The following is a 7,703-nucleotide window of genomic DNA, read 5'->3' as shown; positions in this document are numbered from 1 at the left end:
TAATTTTATTAATATTTCCATGTGACATGACAGTTTTTTAGGAGTAGGACTGAGATCCTGAGGTTTAGCCTCCGTGTGTCAGGAAGGAAATAAAGATCCCAGACAGTTTTGACCTGATGAATATACCAAAAACTTAAGGGTGATGTTGTGGCGTTAGTTACAGTAACTTGCCTCAGGGCGGATGTGGTGTGCCGGCATTGTGTCAGACCACTATCTGCTAATGAAGTCCCTTATATGTCAGTTCATGATATCATTATACTGTGACCCATACACAGTCATATTGCATCTTTACACTAACTCTATTTTAGAAACATCCCGCCCACATTAACCTGTGAATGTACATAAACTGTAATATTATTGCATAAAGTATTATTTTTTTATTGTTTTTCCCTGTTTTATACTGTGTAGGTTACTTTGTGACAACTGCTCTTGAAAAGTGTTATATGAAATAACTTAAAGGTTGTAGAATTAAATGTAGATATAACTTCCTTTATGCTACTTTTAAAAACAAATTGACAATGAATGAGTCATAAAACTAAAGTATTAATTTGTATTACGAATTGTTGAGGAAGAATTGAGCAGTTCTCTGAGGGAAGAAGCTGTCTTTAAGTCTGGTGGTACAGAAGCAGCAGCAGTCCTCCTGCCCTGTGCCGTGCACATCCCATGCCAGTTTGTGATGTTTCCAGTCAGGATGTTTTCTATCGCTCATCTGGAAAAGAGGAAGAACTTGGCACAGGAATTCAGCTTTCTTCAGTTTCCTTAAGAACTGCAGTGGTTTCTGTGCTTTCTTAACCAGGGTGGAGATGACCACGACAGGTTGGTGGTGTGATGTTGATTCCCAGGAGCCTAAAATATCCTCACGAAGGACTTCAAAAAGCCGTCGAGCTCACTATCGTACACTCCTGTATTGATTTTCTCATTTATTTCTGAATTGCCACGAGGAGGAGACCGCATCTGTCCAGTCATTCCAAATTCCTAAGCCTGTTATCATGGCTGAAGGCTTGCTTGCTCATTGTGTCCACCACAAATAACAGGACACAGATGGTGTCTTAACAAAAAGTAAGGTAGAGTTATTCCGCTATGTTTTAGTTTTAAGATTTTAGTTTTTTTAAAAATATATTTTAAATATATTTTGATCGTGAATTATTTTGGCCGGGAGAATTTAACCATTTCTTGACATCAAATGCTTTTTCCCCATAAGTCATGGCCCTGTTACCATAACAACAGAAACAAGGCAAGAGACAGTATGCTGTCGTTTCTAATAGCCAACGCCTTTTCCGAGTTAGAGAACTGAGACAGCAGCTTTGTCTGGTCAGTCGATGGACGGATTCTACACAGTTTGATTTGAAAAGTAATGTCAACCCTGAATCTGGATTCATAAATGTTGTTTATATGTTGCGTAGTCTATGGTGCTGCAGAGGAGTGACACGTCTCAACCCTGAGATGTTACTGACCTGAATTTGTCTGCTGAAGACGTGCTGCTGTGATAACACTCGCCTGTGACAGTTGACACATTCACACACACACACACACCCACACACACACAGTCTTTGGACTCCCTGAACTGCTGACCCCAGGGTCATGAAGGCCAAGGTTCAGAAACTATTTGAGCGTGTGTGTTGGGCCCTGAGAGTCACATGGGCTGTACTTGGCTTTGACCTCTGTGTGTGTGTCTATGTGTGTGTTCCTGTGACCTCGGTGTGCGTAAGACCAGAGGGGCCAGGGAGTACTACAGCAAAGTCAGCAGAATCAGTGGATTGAACTGCTCCACTACTGTATACAGTAGTCTGTGTGTGTGTGTGTGTAAGCGTATTTAACTGGTTTGTCTATTATTGAAGACTACAGTGAGAAGACCTGACAGTTAGCCGACTTTTTCTTTTTCTCCCACTCTCTCTTTCTATATTTCCAGGGTGAGTCCGATCAGTTCCTTAGGAGGAGTTTGTTAAAGTACAACGTGTGTATATCAAATTCAAAATTGCCCAACTTCCTGTTGGGTTCGGGGTATGGCTCCAAGAGACTTCTTTATACCTCTGGACTTAATACATGTGTGTACCAGTTTTTATACGTATCTGCGAAATGTGACATGGGGGCTGCTCTTTAGGGGACGCCATTTTGCCTTGCCCATGTGTGAGACCCATATGACATGTCCCTCAACTCACGCGTGCCATGTTTCATGACTTTTCAGGCATGTTTTAAAAAATGCAGTTTGTTTCTATGAATACTAATCGGAGCAGTTTCAATAGGGCCTTCGCAGGGCCCTAATAATCAGCGTATGTGTGTGTATGTCAGTATCAACAAGAAAAAGAATCAATAGATACCATAAAGAGGTGAGTATATAGTGCTAGATATAGAAAAATAAATGCTTATATCTCCATTAAACATTGCTCTGGCGCCATTTGATGGAAACATATTTTCACTAAGGGGTGCTGTGCAGTATAATTATGTGTGGATGAATGTATGTGCACACACTTTCACTGTCCTTCAGCAAGTCCTGGCTCAGATAGTTACTCTATCACTAAACTACAAGGTCCAACGTGGAGGTTATTATCCTGCTTAAAGCAGATGTCACATGTAATCAAATATAAAATATTATTTGTACATGTACTTATTAAACAAACTTTTCCGTTTAAAATCTTAAATTAGGGAGAGAAAGAAATTTTACAGATTGCTCTCAAATCTTGAACAAACTCTTTGCATCCCACCACATGACTTTATTAACTGTGCCTTTGCAGTGGAGATAACGTTACATCCTGTGGCGCTGTCGCTGTCACACACAGGTTGCGTGGCGCTTTCCCCATTCTGCTATCTGTTAAACACACACACACACACATATAAGCTCTCTATCTGACATTCTTTCCCTCACGCACTCTTACCTGCAGTTTGTCCACGTCTCTTCATTTTCTGTGCCATTTTCATCACGTTGTCTCTCTTTCCTCCCAGGCTGCAGCTTCATTTCAACTAAACTTAGTTCAAAAGTCATCCCTTTCCTCCTCCTCTGGTTACAGTTGAATACTGGCACATTCATTTGGAACTGCAATTAAACACCGGCATCATACAGGTGTCCTACTGTCCATGTAGGGTTAGGGTCATTTTTATTGTTCCAGTTGTCAATATCAAATATTAATCAAATATTTCTTTTTGCAGATTATCACTATGAATCCACTAATTTCAAATTTCTAAATGAAGTACCTATAGTGAGTGATTCAGATTTTTAATGTTGGACCTGATGGACTGTTCAAAAATAATATACAGCACGCATACACATGAATGATGTGTGCACATATTTGAACACAGGCGCACACACACACTGTACACACACACTGTACACACCTACACAGTGCATGTATGGCTTTAGGCGAGCCTTCTAGGCAGGATTCTGCTATTGACCTTGACCAGCGCGAGAGAGGAGCTGGGAATGCTGTGTGCTGTTCAGAGATGAGCTCTGTGTGTGTGTGTGTGTGTGTGTGTGTCTGTGTGTAATTATCCTTATGAGGGCCGCAGATGAATATGGTGGTAGCAGAAAGCCCAGGAGATGTGGGGATGGCATACAGCACACACACTCTCACACAAAGGAACACACACATGATGGGATCTGTCCATCCTTTTTTTGTCTCCACAGGGGAGGGAGGCTGGAGCAGGGCCTACTTACACTGGCTCTCATGTGGGTACAAATGTGAGTGTGTGTGTTATTGTGCCTGGATATATGCATCTGTTTTTGTGTGTGTGTGTGTGTGTGTGTGTGTGCGTGCGTGCCATTGTGTCGGTATGCAGTTATTGAATCTCATTTGCCACATTCCTCTCTTTGTTGCTGTTGAATCTACAGGGTAATGGATTTATTAAGTTTGTCTGGCAGGCCTGTGTGTGTGTGTGTGTGTGTGTGTGTGTGCATCCACATAAAGACATACATATTGTGTTTGTGCTTGTGTGTGTCGTTTCTTCATCGTGGTATGTGTACTTTGCGTTGATGTTGGTTTTGTGTGTGTGTGTGTGTGTGTGTGGGTGAGTGTGTGTTGGCCTGCGTCCCTGTGTTGTGCACTATTATTTTGTGTGTGTGTGTGTGTGTGTGTCCCAGGTTCTGTGGTCCGCTGAGATCAGATGAAAGGAAAGAGGCCTATGACTGATCCACTCCTTCTCTACAAGGGAATTCGACCTCCCCTCTCTCTCTATATCTCCCTCTCTCTCCCTCACCCTCTTTGTGTCTCTCTAGCTCTCTCCCTCACCCCATCTTTCCCCATTAACTGTCAGTCTCTCTCAGCGTCTCCCTCCCCATCTCCCCCTCTTTCATTCTCTTTCTCTCTGAGCATGTGACCCACTTTTACCACCCACATCTCTCCCCGTCTCTCCCTCTCCCTCTCCCCAAGTCCCATCTGAAGACAGTCTACTGAGAGCAAACCAGGGGACACAGAAAGAGAGAGAGAATAAAAAGAGTAGCTGTCTGCATTCTGCTCGTACATACAGTATCGCCCTCTCTGATTCGGTGCCTTATGTGACGGCGGTCTATGCATCAGTATGAATAAGTGTTTGTAAATGTAGTTTATTTCAGAGGCAGACAGTGGGTGATGGAAAAAGGAACAAGCAACAAAAGGGCGTGGTTTGAGGTGCGTTGGCAGCTCTGACTCGGTCTTTGAGCGGCTGTCAGGCTTGCTGTGTTTCTTTTTGTCAGAGGCTCTGTAGGTGGTTTTTCAGCGTGCGAGTGTGGCCGGATCACTTGTTGTTTGCTGTTGTTGTGTTCCTGCCTTTGGTTTTGTTGCTCGCTGCGTCTATGTGTTCACTCGATTGGTCATAACAGAATCAAAAAGAATGTTTTCTCCCACTCTGACGTTGGAATATGTCCTTGGTGGTGGAGATGTATACAGTGGCACAGCACAGGCGGGACAGGTCATGTGCTACTGTATGCACTCTGCAGTTTGAATGCATACCGGTTTGCATTCAGTGATATAGCAGCACTGACTCTTGAGTTTTGATAGCCAGAGACCTAAAGTGGATCAGGAAACCCCAAACAGTTCACCCATCTTTTTATTTGTAGAATAAAGTCTTTAAAGTCCCAGGGCCTAATTTTTCAAAGCTTAACAAGATCTAAACCACCTAGAAATCCATCTGCTCATGCATGTACTGGCTCATATACATACAGAAACACCCCCATAATGCCATATATGGTAAATGGACTGCACTTATGTAGTGCCTTTCTAGTCTTCTGATCACTCAAAGCGCTTCACACTATGTCACATTCACACACAATCATACACTGGTGGCACAGCATTGGAAGCAATCTGGGGTTCAGTACTAGTGAAGAACCAGTAAGAAGGAAACAGACAAACACACAAATACAGAAAACTGTGGCGTAAAAATAATCTGAACTGCATCCCATCACTTGCAGTAAGAAGCTGTGAGAAGACATGTTTTCAGGGCCTCTAAGATTTGAGGTCAAGGTTGCTTTTATTGTCTCCCAGAGGAGAAAATTGTGTTGGAAGGAAGGAATGGCTGCAGAAAAACAGACAAGACAAGACTTTAAATAGATTTTTTTTAAAAACACTTGCAAACACTACTGACAAAAAACGTACGCAGGTAAAATGATAAGAACCAAAACATAAAGCACACCTAAATTACAGAACCCAAAAACATTTATCTCACTACTTATTTTTCTTTCCTCCACAAGTTTCCCCCTGAAGTATATAGATAGGATATAGAGTCTACTTTGGTTTTCTGATCATTGATATGATCGGATAACTTTGGTGGCCTACCCAGAGAGTGACACTAATTTAAACACAGTCATCTGTAATGACCTGTTCTCAATGTCTGTCCCACTAACCGCTGTTCACCCTGTCTGACCCTGGGCCAATCAAATACAAGCAAATAAATGGCTCTCCTGATTGGCATCAGAGCCTCTGTTTCTCTTCTGCCTTGTCTATTAACTTAATAAGCTTTAATCTTCACTAAAAACGCTGTTTGCGTGTTAAAATGTCTGTGTCCATACAGAACGTAAGAAAACAGTTCAATCCCTTCTCTGCTTGGTTGCGGATTAAAAGGCCGAAAACAGAGAGGAAGGAACAGATGTGGTTTCAAATGTAGCCGGCTTAGCGTGAAGAAGGTCTGACCCTTCTCTCCTTCTTTATTCTCTTCTTTTTAAAACAGGAATCATAGTAAGAGTCTTCCCTCTCTGTCTTCCACTTTTGTGTAACAGCACACATTAAGATTACCATTACGTTTAATTATGAGACATCACATCAAAATTTAAATCTCCAATGGATCTGTAATTTTAGAACATTTTTCTTCCATAATCAAGACATTGTAATTATATATGAGTCCTGTACAATAAGGCTGCGATGTTAATGGAAATATTCACATCTGAGTTGAACCATGAGGGGCTTTAATAAGACCGGGAGGGCACCAGCCAGTGGCTGGGCAGGAGAGAGGGCCCATTAAACATTTCCAAAAAACTCTCTTGCACGCTTACTGCGGGAAACAGTGGCACACATCCCCGAAAGCCTTCACACTCCAAACCGACGTCAAAGAACTAGCTGCGACAACAGTTGACTGACCTGTGGCCAAAAAGTCGAACTAGAACACCGTACCGTCTACAGCGAATGGCCAACGAGCACCTACGTTCTGCGCACACGTGAGAGGTATTAACTGTCCATACCAACAGGTGGTGGTAGTCTGTAAGACCTAGGACTGCGGGTATAAACAGAAGCAGCCCTAGAAAACACTAGAGCTACAGACGTTGAACGACTTTGGCCGACTGCCGTCCCGATGTGTGAGGGCCTTAAAGTCGCTGACCCCCGGTCTGAACATTGTCTTAATGTGGAGGAGCAAAGACTGCTGGTGGTGGTGTTTGTGTCACTGTCACCTTCTCACAGAGGTTGCTGTATGTGTCATATGAAATAAGCTGTTCTTGAATTGGATTTGAATGACTCGACTGCAGCGCTGACATGTGACTGGCTCCTTTTTGTGTATTTGCTACCATTCTGTCACATCCGTCAGAGTTTTAATCTTTTGTTTGTTTGTTAGTGTTGGCTCATACTGTATACATATTGAACACGCTTCAGTCCTTCATCCTGTTTCCTTTCTACCTGACAAAGAGCAGAGAGAGGTAAAGGGGTCTACTTTCTGTCTCCCTTCTCCATTAGTCCATTAGTATTCAGGATGTGTTGCCTGCCTGCCTGCTGCCCGCCACTCATTCCCCAGACAGCGAATCAGCCGGCGTTGATTAATTTCAGCCTATTAGCACCCCTCGTTCCCCTCCCCCGGCTCCGCCCAGGTTAAATCCCCGTGCACACCCGCGTGCACGCTCGCAGGCGGGGGGTGCTGCTGGGTGAGCGATGGCAGAGAGGTTGCCAGGGAGCCAGTTGTTGTCAGAACGATATTAATGAGTGCGCTGCTCTGGCCCTAAGAGTGTGTGTAGATATGTGTGTGTGCCGGTGTGTTTGTGTTTACGTGTGTTGAAGTGTGCTTCTTTAATTTTGGTGTTTGTATGCCAGTTGAAGGCAGGTCAGGCGTGTGTGTTCTGTGGAATGAGAGGTTTGTGTTTGGTGAGAGTGTGTTTGTGTGTGTGTGTGTGTGTGTTTAAACATGATAGCATATATCTGTCCATACATATATGCTTGTAGAGGCTGTTTTTTGTGTGTCTGTCTGTAGCTGTGAGTGTGTGATATCCAGCAATGCCATGGCCTGAGGGACAAGGGCTTATGTGTGTGTGTGTGTGT

At 43.3% G+C, this 7,703-nt stretch overlaps 1 protein-coding gene across 1 annotated transcript in view; it reads left to right on the top strand.

The window, feature by feature from the left end:
- si:ch211-212o1.2 (uncharacterized protein LOC492735 homolog) overlaps window positions 1–7,703 on the top strand; it is a gene marked incomplete in the record, with an annotated part of 35,571 nt that overhangs the window by 7,119 nt on the left and 20,749 nt on the right.

The sequence above is a fragment of the Morone saxatilis genome, unplaced genomic scaffold (assembly GCF_004916995.1).
Source record: "Morone saxatilis isolate NCDOM2014 unplaced genomic scaffold, NCSU_SB_2.0 Contig2, whole genome shotgun sequence".
Lineage (NCBI taxonomy): Eukaryota > Metazoa > Chordata > Actinopteri > Moronidae > Morone > Morone saxatilis.
This window is presented reverse-complemented; position numbering and strand designations above follow the sequence as displayed.